Source organism: Xenia sp. Carnegie-2017, unplaced genomic scaffold (assembly GCF_021976095.1).
Source record: "Xenia sp. Carnegie-2017 unplaced genomic scaffold, XeniaSp_v1 HiC_scaffold_71, whole genome shotgun sequence".
Classification (NCBI taxonomy): Eukaryota; Metazoa; Cnidaria; class Anthozoa; order Malacalcyonacea; family Xeniidae; genus Xenia; species Xenia sp. Carnegie-2017.
This window is the reverse complement of record NW_025813539.1, coordinates 104879-118619: the sequence shown is the minus strand read 5'-3', so window position 1 is coordinate 118619 and position 13741 is coordinate 104879. Positions and strand designations below refer to the sequence as shown.

Sequence of the window (13741 nt, the reverse complement as noted above, 5' to 3'; positions counted from 1 at the left end):
ACAGCTTTGTAACTTAAAAAGTCACGTAATGATACATACTGGAGAGAAACCTTATCAATGTGAACATTGTGGTAAGAGATTTAATAAGTCTAATAGTTTTAAAAGACACATGAGGATACACACAAGAAAAACCTTATCAATGTGAACATTTTGGTAAAACGTTTAATAAGAAGAGTAACTTGAAACAACACGGTAAGATCTATGCTCGTAAGTAACATTTATGATATTAATACTGTGGCAAGGGATTTACAAAGGATTGATTGAGAGTAAGGCTGAGAAGAAGGAGGCCTTGGCCCTTCTAATCTTGTGAAGGACTGCCATCATGAAAAAATGAAATCCTTAGAGAAATTATGATGGAGGTAATCAGTGACGAAATTAGCCTGATCTTTTACTCCCACAATTCAAATATTTCGATATCTTTACAAAATTGGTTCATTTTATTGTCTTCCGGTGATTGAACACAAAAATATTTACATTGTAGCAGTGAAAACGTGCTGGCTTTGCTATTGGGGGTCATGTTTTTCATCCCACCATGTAATTTAATATTATATAAATAACTATTTTATATAAATCCCTCATTACTTGTAATTTACTACTGTCTGGTGAAACCTTGAGAGTCAAGACGAAACGTTACGCTAGTGAATCAATATTTCTTTTTTATACATTATTTTTGTATTGAATGGCTCTTTTAAAAGCACTTTGCTGTGCGAAGCTCGTTGTTCATGGGATTTTGAATTGCCCGATATCATAAATAAACGCTAGGATGATTGGTATTCGGGACTTCCACCGCATGAACAACTGTTTCTGCCGTTCCCTTTCATGCCTTTGGCCATGCAAGCAAAGTTGAGGTCAGCAGCAGTATATTCAGTTGTTGAGCAGGAGAATGAAATAACCGAACGATTGGTATGTGCAATATCCAGGTTGACAAAACGGGATCTGTCAATACCTCGCTTGGAATTGGTTGCTGTACACATGGCCGTTAACTTGCTATCGAATGTAAAGTGTGCCATTAGTGAAGGAGTCGTAACCTCTGTCCATTGCTGGTTGGATTCCACAGTAAAACTTTACTGGATCAACCGTTGTGGGAAGTATCGCCAATTTACAATTGTAAAACTGTTAATGTACCATGTACGCCCCATGTAAAATTAAAGGTAGAGCAGGAGATAAAGCCTAAGAAAAGTGTACACGTAGTGGCTGCAGAAGTTCAACTGACCGTCTTTATGAAAGTTGGAATGAGTTACCCGAGAAAGAGGCTAGTTATGCATCCTTATAATTTGTGCACAGCGGTTTTCTGTTTTGTTATGTAGAGATTTCTATGTTACGTCAATCTTTTTTCCCTGTAGTAATTTGCGTTTTAAGTAACTGTAAATTTTATATCATCACTTTCATTTTTTCTTTTAAACCCTATTTTATTAAAAATTCCTTTTAGAATAGTTCTGGCTCCGAATCTCAATCGGAAAAATGACGATAACAACGAAATCCAACTCGACCGTTGCGCTAAAACGAGCTGTCCCATTTGGTTTTTCCTTACGGGGTATCTAAAACACACTGACTGTAAAGCAGAAGATTGATATCTGGACTGTGTTAAATGTTGTCAAAGAAAATATTGAGAGAAGCTTCCGTTAAACAGGTGCGTAAAATTTAGGGAAGTGTGTTCGTTTATCTCAATAACGTTTGCATAATTTTTTAGTGTGTTAATTTTTCGTTTGAAAATTCGCACCCATCTTGCATTCTCTCTAGATCAGGCTAGGAGAGGTTTGCACTTCTCCCTTATTCCTTTCCTGTTTATTGTCCTTATCATGCATACAAACTAAGTAAAAAGACGAGGTTAGGAAAGGTGTGCACTTCTCCAAAACCCGTCCCTATTGGTTGTCCTTACAATGCATACAAACTAAATAAAAAGACGAGGCTAGGAAAGGTGTGCACTTCTCTCTAAACTCGTCCCTAAGTGTTGTCCTTGCCATGCATACAAACTAAGTAAAAAGACGAGGCTTGGAGAGGTTTGCACTTCTCTCCTAAACCCGTCCCTATGTGTTGTCCTTGCCATGCATACAAACTAAATAAAAAGACGAGGTTAGGAAAGGTGTGCACTTCTCTCCTAAACTCTTCCCTGTGTGTTGTCCTTACCATGCATACAAACTAAGTAAAAGACGAGGGTAGGAAAGGTGTGCAGTTCTCTCCTAAACCCGTCCCTGTGTGTTGTCCTTACCATGCATACAAACTAAGTAAAAAGACGAGGTTAGGAGAGATGTGCACTTCTCAAAGTAAAGATTTTTTCATGTTTCATATGTATTAAAAGAATTGCATAAAATCATTAAAAATATGCACACCATATTGTTTTGTTATTATATTACTATGATTACACAGCTGAAAGTTTCAAGCAGTTATGAAAAAAATAGCTGTCTTATACTTATTTACCATATTGTTATTTAGATATTACATGAAGCAGATTTAGATGGAGACGATCAACTATCTTTTGCCGAATTCGAAAACGTCATGTCTAAAGCTTTAGATTTTCTTAGGTGAGTTTATTGATTTTACATCCACTTTAACTTGTGTTATACACTAGCTGCTCATTTCTGTAAAAATTTTCCATGCAATAGTCATTTAATTATTTTAATATTAGTAATTGTAGTATAGATAGCTATACTACGTTGTTTGACTATACTTATCTTCATTTGATATGATTCAATGATTTCAATTGGATGTGAAATGTAGCAAGCCAGTCTATTCTTTTACTGTTTGTAAGTTGAAAATAATTTTATTCCCCAAATAAGCATCCAAATGAATAGAAGTGAATAATTTTGCAAGTTTAAAGCATTTCCATAGTCTAATACTCATTTCGGACTTGTAAATTCTCTTTTTTAGAGTATTTCGTATTCGATTGTAATTTCAGCAGAATCATGGATGTTTAAAAACATTGAATATGGTTGATTCACAAGGTGCTTTACAGTACAATGTATCATATAATAACTTCCACTTTGAACATTTTAGCATGATCTAATTAATGGCTAATGGAAACAGCAAAGCATAATTATTTAACATTTATAAAATATTACTCGTACATAACTGTATTACTGTTGCAGGTAGCGAACCTGCAACAGTAACCTGCAACGCGTGTTTATATAACTCTACAGAAAATTGGAAAATGTTTTCTATTTCTTAAATGTAACATATTCATTCAACAAGAACATTTCAAACTGTTTTAATCTTTGCTACTAGCGTGCTAGTCTGATGTTATAACAAAAGGTGCTAAACTACTCATATCAATTTTTCACCGCCAGCAATATAAGTTTATATGAGACCCAGAATGTAGCGTTATATGAACTGAGACATTGTCTTGTGCACATTGAATTATCATTTAATACTTTATAACGCTATTATTCCTATGAAGAAGTAGTTCTCAAATTCTTATATTATCATTCTAATGATATACATCAATAAAACTGCAACGCAAATCCGCGCAAATAATTTTTATTTATCTACAAAGTTAGCCTTGAGAAATCACTTCTTCACTTTTTGAGCAGTACCAATATTACAATTGTTTACCTTAAAATAAAACAAACAAAGCTACATATTGAAGAATGAAACGAAAGGTTGATGAAATTAAAAATAAAATATCAATGTCAAGCTGAAAAGCAAACTGCAATACTACATGAACGTGAGAGTGAAGAAGTCTCATTATTGGTCACATGGTGTAAGGTTGGTCACATGGTGTAAGGTTGGTCACATGGTGTAAGGTTGTTCCTATGGTGTAAGATTGGTCATATGGTGTAAGGTTGGTCATATTGTGTATGGTTGGTAATATGGTGTAAGGTTGGTCACATGGTGTTAAGGTTGGTCATATGGTATAAAGTTGGTCATATGGTGTAAGGTTGGTCATATGGTGTAAGGTTGTTCACATGGTGTAAGGTTGGTCATATGGTGTGGAGTTGGTCACATGTTGTAAGGTCGGTCATATGGTGTAAAGTTGGTCACATGGTGTAAGGTTGGTCACATGGTGAAAGGTTGGTCACATGGTATAAGGTTGGTCACATGGTGTAAGGTTGGTCATATGGTGTTAGGTTGGTCACATGGTGTAAGGTTAGTCATATGGTGTAAGGTTGGTCATATGGTGTAAGATTGGTCATATGGTGTAAGGTTGGTCACATGGTGTAAGGTTGGTCATATGGTGTAAAGTTGGTCACATGGTGTAAGGTCGGGCATATGGTGTAAAGTTGGTCACATGGTGTAAGGTTGGTCACATGGTGTAAGGTTGGTCATATGGTGTAATGTTGGTCATATGGTGTAAAGTTGTATTTAGAATAATATACATGAAAAAAATTCTCAATTGGTTATGAGCAGTGAAATTTATTTTTGAAAACTGTGTTCCTAATTGGTTAGTCAAACAAAGAAGTGATCTACGTAAGAGCCAATCATAATACAATATTTCGAAGGCGGGAAAGTTTAAGTTATTGTAAAAAAAGCAACTACAATGGCTAGCGAAGTTTCAAGTTGATTTTCTTTGTCGAACGAGTTTACAGTTCACCGTTTTCAAAGTATTTCTGTATGAAAACATGAACACTGCTAAAAGTAGATACCTTGTTCTAGCTGCGTGTGCGGAAGCTATGGTGTTGTGAAAAGTAATATTTGACGGAATTAAAAAATACGAGTTGGTCGATATTTACAACTTGCCGGCAGGATTGAGAAATTTTTTCATGTATATTATTAATAAGTAATAGCATGGTTTCTCGTGCAATTTGGGAAAAACAGGCACTCGTCCTTCAGACTCGTGCAATTTCGATAGTCTTTGAAAAACTCACTCGTGCATGTTTTCCCCGAATTGCACTCGAAATCATGCTATGACATATACGAATCATACCTGAGTGGCAAATCGAAGTGAACATAGGGTTTCCTGGAAAGAGTCCTCGCGAGGAGAAACATTCACGAACATCAAACTGAAATATGAATGTATTATGGGCATACACTAATTATCACAACTAACACATGTTAATACTTCATGTCATATGTAATTATGTAAAATACATAATAATGTATGATACATGGTAATACTGTATGATACATATGTCATATGTATCATTATGAATTACATATGAGCATTGATACATTAAACATTGATACATTGATACTCAAAAAAAATCTGTCGGGCGAAACTGACTATAAGAATATTTACCCCTCATTTAACGTTCTAGTTAAGCCTCTGTCAATCGCGAAAGCAGGTAAGAAAATTCGCCACGATGTAACACGATATCACGAATTTGATAAATGTTATCCATATAAAGCGTTTCTGTATTTGTATCGTGTAAGTGACTTGAATCTGAAGATGACTACCGCTAAGGTTTTCAAAACGTCAATCAACATCAACACCAATGGTCCTTCTCAGAACTCTGGACGATCTACATCCGCAAAGAAGTAATGAGTTAGACGTGGTTGTCTATTTATTCACGAGGTTTTAATGGTTTTCTTTTGTGTTCTCGCCCGTAAAAATCGTTAAAAACACTCCTGATCGTGTTAATAAATTTTTTATTTCAATGTTAGCTCATCGAGAGTTCTTTGTCAAAGAATTCAAGATTTGCTTCCTCTGGAAGCTGTTGTTATTGAAAACATGACCATGTCGTTTAATTTTCGACTAGGCGAGATCAAAACCCTTAAAGGTCGCTGCGACATGGATACAGTAACCATGACTGAATTGAAGCAAGTTTTGAAGGAGCAAGAACATCACATCGGCCAGTTAGAGGCGTGTAATGGCGATCTAAGGCTTGGCCGCGATCATGTCGAAAAGCGTTTGAAGGGCGTTCGCGAAAAACTCGAGGAAGCACAGAAAAATCTCCAGGGACTTGAAAATGAGATAGCTCATAATGCTGAAGTCTTGAAGGAGAAAAAGGAAATGTTGGAAGTGCACAAGAAAGTTATTCAAAACTTGAGTAGAAAGCTTGAGGCGAAAGAAGAGGTTAGTAAATTGTACGTTTAGATTTTCTCTATTCTGTGCGATGTTTTATTCATCCTGCATACGCACAAGATTGTCAAAACTCTTTGTTCTTGTTATTTTTATTGATAATTGTGCTTATTGCAGTTTGAAAGTGAGGACACATTTATGCTTATCCTTATGTCACCAATGAGGGCCAGGCTTAAACATTTTTAGTTGCATTGTCGCAGATCTGCAGCGATCGCCAGAGGCGTAACTATAACGTTAATTGTGTGTGGGGGTGTGCACATTCACATATTACGTTGTCCCTAGTGATAGTTGATCGTTAGACGCCATCTTCGATTTTTGAATTGTGGTTGATAGAAGTTAGTGAAATTTACTCTCCTCAGTCCTTCTATGAATAATTACAGCCTGAAATTGCAAAATTTGAGGGTGCTTTGGGCAGCATGCAGGATAGCACACTTTCTTTAATGACCATTATACAAAATAGAGGCGCATGAGTTTATTTGAATGCTAAATTTCTGGGTTGAATTACTTTCTAAGTGACTGATAGAAATTAAATCTTGCAGATAACATCAAGGCATTTTTCACGTTTCTTAATTTATGTAGTAAAATGGACCTGTTTTTTTACACTCTTTTCCGAATATTAATTGACTTATTTACAAAGCATATAACATCGGTATCTAGAGACTTTCACCAATAAAATTGCTATGTCAAATGCTTTAATATATATCAATTCTTTCTTTAATTTTCTTCCTATTTTTTTACAAATCGCTTACAAAATGCATGCTAAAATCGATTTTTCAGAAGTCTTCATAACAAAGCCTCTAATTACGCATATGAAGAACATCACTGCATAAGAAGGTGACAACGTGAAGGCAACTTGTAAAGCTTTTAGCGATAGTCTGCCGCACTTTCAGTGGGCTGTTGTCGAAGGAGAAAATGCAACTGTACGTTTCCTGGATCCCAACTTGAGCGAAGACGAATGTATATGGAAAGGTGGAGATGAACGACATCATGGTGTGCATATTCTCTTCATTAACTAAACCAAAAAAGACGAATGGTACTATTATTGTGTCGTTGGAGATAACCTGGGTTATGATAAAACAAGATTCTACCTCCACGTTTTACCAAGACCTATGACGCCAGTCTCCATGTCAGGTGAGTGCGTTTTTATGTTTTATTTTTCGCTCATATAAAACCATTGGCGCAGTTTCGCAACCATTGCATGAGCTTATTGTCTAGTCCAGGGGTCTCGAAACTACGGTCCGCGGGCCAGATGCGGCCTCTAAATCTGGCCCGCAGAGACACTTAAGAAGCCAATTTCACCACTCACATTGAGAAAACTGAACAGACTAATAGTTATTTTGTTATGATACTACTCTTGGTTGAAATTTAACCTTCAAATTTTGAATAAATATTTTCTTAACTAATGAAGCTTGTGTAATGTACTTCGTTTTATTAAAATATTCGCTCTTTGACCTGCGGTATACGGTTCGTCGGCCCTCAACATGCTGAATGAAAGTTCATGTGGCCCTCTGGCTGTAAAGTTTGGAGATCCCTGGTCTAGTCGAATGGTTTCATTAGTTTTATTTCGACTGTTAATCAAGTGACTAGCTGAATTTAACTGCGATATGGATAAATCCTTTTGTTTTTTTAAAATTTCGCAGCGAGCAGAATCCTAGCTTTTCCTGTAATCTGAGTGGCTGTGGCAGCCATCGGGATTTTGCGATATTTGATCGCGGTCCGAAATTTTACGATATCTGACTGCTGTCCGGAATCCTCTTGCTAATACTTGAGCGAAGACTTTTTCTGTTTTGTTTGGTTTTGTTTTACTCCGAAAGGAAATTATCAGCCATCTTTTGATTATAATAATCTATTTTAGGTGAATTTTGAGTTTGCTCAAGTAAAATGAAGAGCAAAGTTTTCATTGTTTATTTTAGCAAAAGTATATACGTTATTTAGATTTGCTCGGATGGAAAAATATTTCCCCTCGGTCTCAAAAATATCTCTCAGCCTGCGGCCACGGGCTTTTTTTGAGACCTCGGGAAAATATTTTCCCATCCGAACCTCCCAGCCGGTAAATAAAATATAATTATATCTAACACTCTGACACCAATCAACGCATTGTATGTTTTCACAAGGAGCAACAAAACTCTGAAAAAACTACAATGATTTTTACGAATAGCGAAAAAACTTTTCCACGTTGTCTGGGCAACTGCTATTTTAGAGATTTTTACTTTATTTGAAATTTTAAGAGCAATGGATTTTAATCTCACTTCCACGATTATTTCCATAAAAAAGGTGTTATCATTGACGCGTGATCTACATATGACACGTGATTTTCTGACAAAGACTGTTTGACTGTAGCTATTTTCAAAAACAAGGTTTGCAACTATTTGTTTACACACATTTCTTTTACAGCAAACCAGACTTTTCCAGCACCATCAGCATGCTCCAGCAACAACCAGTTGAGAAGGACGAATCAGTTCAGAGTTCAAGAATTTCCCTTTACATTGTTGTATCCGTGGCTGCCATCGTTCGTGTCATAGGCTCAATTATTGCCTACTTATTAATATTCAAATGCAAGAAACACAAGAAACGCGTGTTTAGCGTTGCCGGCTATCGCCCTCGAAATTATCCACGGAAGGGAGAGACCTGCTGAGCTCTACTTCATCATCTGTGTCGACTAGCTCGACGAATCCGCTGTTGAACAATCAGCGTTTTCGAAGACATGACTCGGCTTTGTCAGACGTAAGTGTCATTCCTGATGATTTTGAAAGTCTACTGAATGTTGAGAATACCTACTAGCTACATGCTTACACGCATAAACTATGCTTCGTTGATTTACTTTCATTAAATTCTCAGGACCGCTACTGGTGGTTGTCGAATACGCACCTTTCGGCAATTTACGAGAATATCTTCGTGAAAGAAGACTTGACCGAAACGGAGAGACCATTCCAATAGAAGGAGAAGAAAAGTTGTGCTTTAGGGATTTCGTCTCCTTCAGTTATCAAATTGCTCGTGGAATGGAATATTTGTCAGGAAGAAAGGTAGCTTTAGATTGAACTATATCACTGTACAGCTATATAAGCATTGGTGTGATGATTTATCCTTACACCACCAATAATTTTGTAGTGTATTCATCGCGATCTTGCTGCCAGGAATATTTTAGTTGGTGAAGATAGAGTAATGAAAATTGCAGACTTTGGTTTAGCTCGCGACATTCATCAGATTGACTATTACCGCAAAACAACTGACGTATGTATTCTGTGAAATTGTGCCATTAATCCTGATAAATAATTTTTAAGAATATGAAAACATTTTTTGTCTTTATAGTGTAGGGTAAGGCAGCGTGCTAAAACGTTTATGCATGTTTTACAACAGTGGAATGAATATGAGCGAAAAGACTTTAGTTTCTCTTACTAAAATGTTTACAAGAACAAAGACATCGTGGAATTTTTATTCAATTCTTCATTTGTTCTTCTTTGAATTAAATATTTTTTAAGTTTACGTTTATGCGGATGCTTATGTCATGTCCTTTAGAAATCAGCCAATAGTGAAATATTAATGCCTGATGATACTGTTGTGCAGATTTCACTGTTACAATTTACGTTAAATTTCCAAAAACAATAACTTGAATGCTAGTTGCAACATACATATATAGTTTATAACCAAATGAAATGAGATTCACTTTCTCACGTAGAAATTGGCGTATGAAAAATATCTGTAGTCGCAGCCTAATGACAGAGCATGAGAAAATACAACAATAGATTAAATGCTAAATATATGTTCTACTTCATAGATCATACACTCATGCTTTGGCGAACGAGCTTACTGTTCACCGTTTTCAAATTATTTCTGTATGAAAACATGAACACTGCTAAAAGTAGATACCTTGTTCTAGCTGCGTGTGTGGAAGCTATGGTGTTGTGAAAAGTAATATTTCACGGAATTCAAAAATACGAGTTGGTCGATATTTACAACTTGCCGGCAGGATTGAGAAATTTTTTCATGTATATTATTAATAAGCAATAGCATGGTTTCTCGTGCAATTTGGGAAAACAGGCACTCGTCCTTCAGACTCGTGCAATTTCGATAGTCTTTGAAAACTCACTCGTGCATGTTTTCCCGAATTGCACTCGAAATCATGCTATGACATATACGAATCATACCTGAGTGGCAAATCGAAGTGAACATAGGGTTTCCTGGAAAGAGTCCTCGCGAGGAGAAACATTCACGAACATCAAACTGAAATATGAATGTATTATTTACATACACTAATTATCACAACTAACACATGTTAATACTTCATGTCATCTACAATGACGTGTGTACATTGTTGAAAATCTGATACACATATATTCAGTAATACCAACCTTTTACTGTTACCACCAAGAGAGTTTTGCAACAAATGAGTTAATTTCGAGGTTCTATAAGGCACGTGACTAGCCTAAAATGTATTATAATTTATTTGACTATCATCTCTCTACACAGTATAGCTACGTATGATTGAGTAAATTTAAAAACAGACGCAACCATTTATTTTCTGGAATAAATAATTTAAACATGCAATTTTTTATTGTTGGAATTTCAAAGAACGGTCTATTGTTGCAGATGTATGCATTTTTCTTATATTTATGTAATGTTTAAAAATCGCATTGTGCACAGCGTTAATCAATAAAATACAAAAATCATATCTCCTGTCAATGAATTAAAGTTCATCCATCATAAGGTAAGTATATGCTTACCTTCTTAGCCAAGAAGTTGAAGACTATACCCAAATGTGTGAGGCTCTAGTTTATGTGATTAGCTTCCTTAGGTCTTAATCTTGTTGATCCGGATTGACTTATTCTTTCAGAACCCGCCAGATCAACCAAACTCAATACCCCTGAAAAAATTTAGCTCATCGTCATCGCAAAACAATAGATAACAATTTTGCAGATTCTTTTGCTACTGAATATATAATAAATATCGAGGAGACATTTACAGCCACGGCGCCAAAGAGAGTGGGGACTAGAGCACACACCACCCCCACCCCACTTTTTCCCCAGATAAAGTTTTTGCTAACATTTATACATTTTAGCTAAATTAAAGGCAAGGTAAGACGTAGTATATTTAGTTAATATATGTCTTAAGCCTGTTTTCCAATAGCCACGTATCGTAACGTATCGTAGCAAAACGTAACAGGGCGCATGCTATGATAGGTTACGACACGTGCCTAGTGGAAAACAGGCTTTATAACCCTCCAGATTTGATTTCGCTGCGCAGTCCCTGTTTTACCGCGTGGAAACGTGTTAAAGCAAAATAAAAGCTGGACTAATCATATAGAACTAAGTCGATAGTCAACATCCATATTCTAATAGGACGAACTATTTCAAAAATTCTTAAACTGAAAACAAAAACATAAATATGCATAATCCTGCCTTGACTTAGTTCCCCAGTAATCTCATTACTCCCGACGAGTTTTAGTTGAAAGACAGAGTGTCTTCTCGACGAGCGATCGTTACAGTTTGTATCGGCCACAGAACGATTTTCGTAAGCCTTTCGAAGTAAACTGGACACCTAGAGTATGAAAATTTTACAATATAGATATAAAATAACAAAAAACAACAGCAAAAAGTGAGTGAGACCACACGCATTGTAAACATGTTTCTTAAAGAGTAAATATGCCATGACAAGCTCACTTACCTAAAAATGACGTACGTTACAAAATAATAGGGAGCTTTAGCAAAGACTACGAGTACGACTTACGTCATTTTGGCGCAAAAACATTGTTGCGACAACAAAAACACGTAGCCGTACTCGTGCTAAAGCTCCCTAGTATATTTAAATGACACGTGAATGTAAAGCATTTTATTAATTACAAACAAGATGCAACACAGCAGTGTATTGTACGCAACGTAGAACATTATAACGCAAATTAGAAGGAATTCTACGAGTCAACAGTTACAAATGGAAGTTGTACAAGATACAGCACGATGCATGCGCAAACCAGTGTTAAAGAGCGAGTGTAACTGTTTATGCTGAGTAACTGGACGAGCATGGGCGTAGAAAGATTGTTAACTGGGGGAAGAGGCTTGTACTCCTATATTCATGATATGTAGTGTTAAGTTCTTTTGAAAGATAGTACTTTGTATAACAGTATTGGGAAAAGAAGAGAATTTTGGAAAAGAAAACTAGCAACCGGTTTTACAAGCTTTGTACAATTTGCATTTGAAGCCTTTCCGAAAAACCCCTCAAAAGCATGTTCTTTGGCAAATGATTTACTGGAGCAAATATATTGCCTTTCTAAAATTCAACTTTTCCACTTTGCTATTCTACCTATTCAAATAGAAGAACAGTTGTCACAGATTCTTTTAAGGGGATACACTGGCTGTTTGTATAAATCAACTCGAAAAAGCATTTCATGTGGCTTGCTTGTAATTTCTATGAACAATTTTAGTTTTCTCATCTGATGTGCGTGTTTTGGATGATCAGAAGGGACCCGAGAGTCAACTATAAGTTTGTAAATGATGATCGTCCAGGTTAATAAAGTCCTGAGAAGGACTGTTTTTGTTGTTGTTGACTGACGTTTCGACAACCTTAGCGGTAGTCATCTTCAGAGTCAAAAGAGGAGTAAACGTCAGGTTAGCCGTATTTGTTGTCTGGTTCTTACGTCATTGTATTGTGTGTGCAGGAAATGTGTATTGTCATTGTGGATTAGTGTGAAGTGAAATATTTTATTTTTAGTTGTGATGTGTGATTTAGGTGTGACGTTTTTAGTTGTAATGTGTGGGTGTCAATTGTGTATTGTCATTGTGAATTAGTTTGAAGTGTGATGTTTTTTAGTTGATCGTTTGTTTGTATTGTGAATAAGTCGTTTGTAAGGTGCCAGTAATTGCTATGATCTGTTCAGGGGGGTTTGTTCCAAGTTGGTGTACCAACTTTCTAATGTAAGCCGTTGTCTATAGTCAGTACTGTAAGTGATGCATTTTGCCGAACGTCTCCCGAAGACTGGTGGTTTGTTGTCATCAGAAAGGTCGCGATCGCCCTTGACAAACATTCAAAACATGAAAACGTACGGAAGATGTTTGTTGAACACGAAGGTTGGCATGTATGAAAATACTTGTGAAGTCCGATTTTAGATATAGTGTTTGTTTATTGATGTATTTGAATCATAGAACAATCGATGGGCAAGCACAGTTAATAATTAATATAATTAACATTGGGGGGGGCTCAAGATAATTTGAAGATTAAAAATTTGGGCAAATTTTCAAGGTTCGTACAGTAAAAAATACTAGTGAAACAAATTTTGACATGTAATTTGAAATCTGGGGAGTTCAGGAAAATATCAACTGCCCCCCCCTTTAGATATGATGGCTCACATACACCCTTTCTGAACTGAAACTCTTGTAAATACACTTTCATTATTCATGAATTTTAAACAAATTTCAGGTAAGAAAACCTTGGACGTAAAAGTGAATTCTAATAATATCTATGATGTAAACTACACCACTTTTTTTGACGCCATGTCTTGTGAAATATCAAAGAATGTCAAAGTTCCTGGTTATGTTGATCTGATATCTGCTGATTTCTCATCAAGCACACCAGTGCAAAAGATTGTATCTCAAATCACTTGGATAAAAATAATAATTATTTACTGTCATTGTCTTCATTTTTGTTTTTATTAAAATATATTTAAGAAACTGCTTGCAACTTACTGTGGTAAACCTGATTGCGAATGGTGGTCAAAATTGTCAGCAAAGAGGATTTGGTTCAGGACCTCGGCGCTATGAAGGATGGATCCCACAGTTCATGGCAAACTTAAAAAGT

At 36.1% G+C, this 13741-nt stretch overlaps 4 long non-coding RNA genes across 4 annotated transcripts; 2 read left to right on the top strand and 2 right to left on the bottom strand.

Annotated features, from left to right (window-relative positions):
* Positions 1 to 1548: 1548 nt before the first annotated feature.
* On the top strand, positions 1549 to 3200 carry LOC124459238. Its single transcript, XR_006953524.1, has 3 exons — positions 1549 to 1630; positions 2434 to 2522; positions 2869 to 3200. It is a non-coding gene; the product is annotated as an uncharacterized LOC124459238 (long non-coding RNA).
* Positions 3190 to 4939, bottom strand: LOC124459237. The gene is made up of 2 exons (XR_006953523.1): positions 4862 to 4939; positions 3190 to 3549 (listed from the first exon to the last, which is right to left on the bottom strand). It is a non-coding gene; the product is annotated as an uncharacterized LOC124459237 (long non-coding RNA).
* Positions 4940 to 8366: 3427 nt separating this feature from the next.
* Positions 8367 to 9262, top strand: LOC124459231. The gene is made up of 3 exons (XR_006953520.1): positions 8367 to 8680; positions 8795 to 8979; positions 9065 to 9262. It is a non-coding gene; the product is annotated as an uncharacterized LOC124459231 (long non-coding RNA).
* An 838-nt stretch (positions 9263 to 10100) lies between these two features.
* Positions 10101 to 10741, bottom strand: LOC124459244. Its single transcript, XR_006953527.1, has 3 exons — positions 10678 to 10741; positions 10306 to 10379; positions 10101 to 10177 (listed from the first exon to the last, which is right to left on the bottom strand). It is a non-coding gene; the product is annotated as an uncharacterized LOC124459244 (long non-coding RNA).
* Positions 10742 to 13741: the final 3000 nt, after the last annotated feature.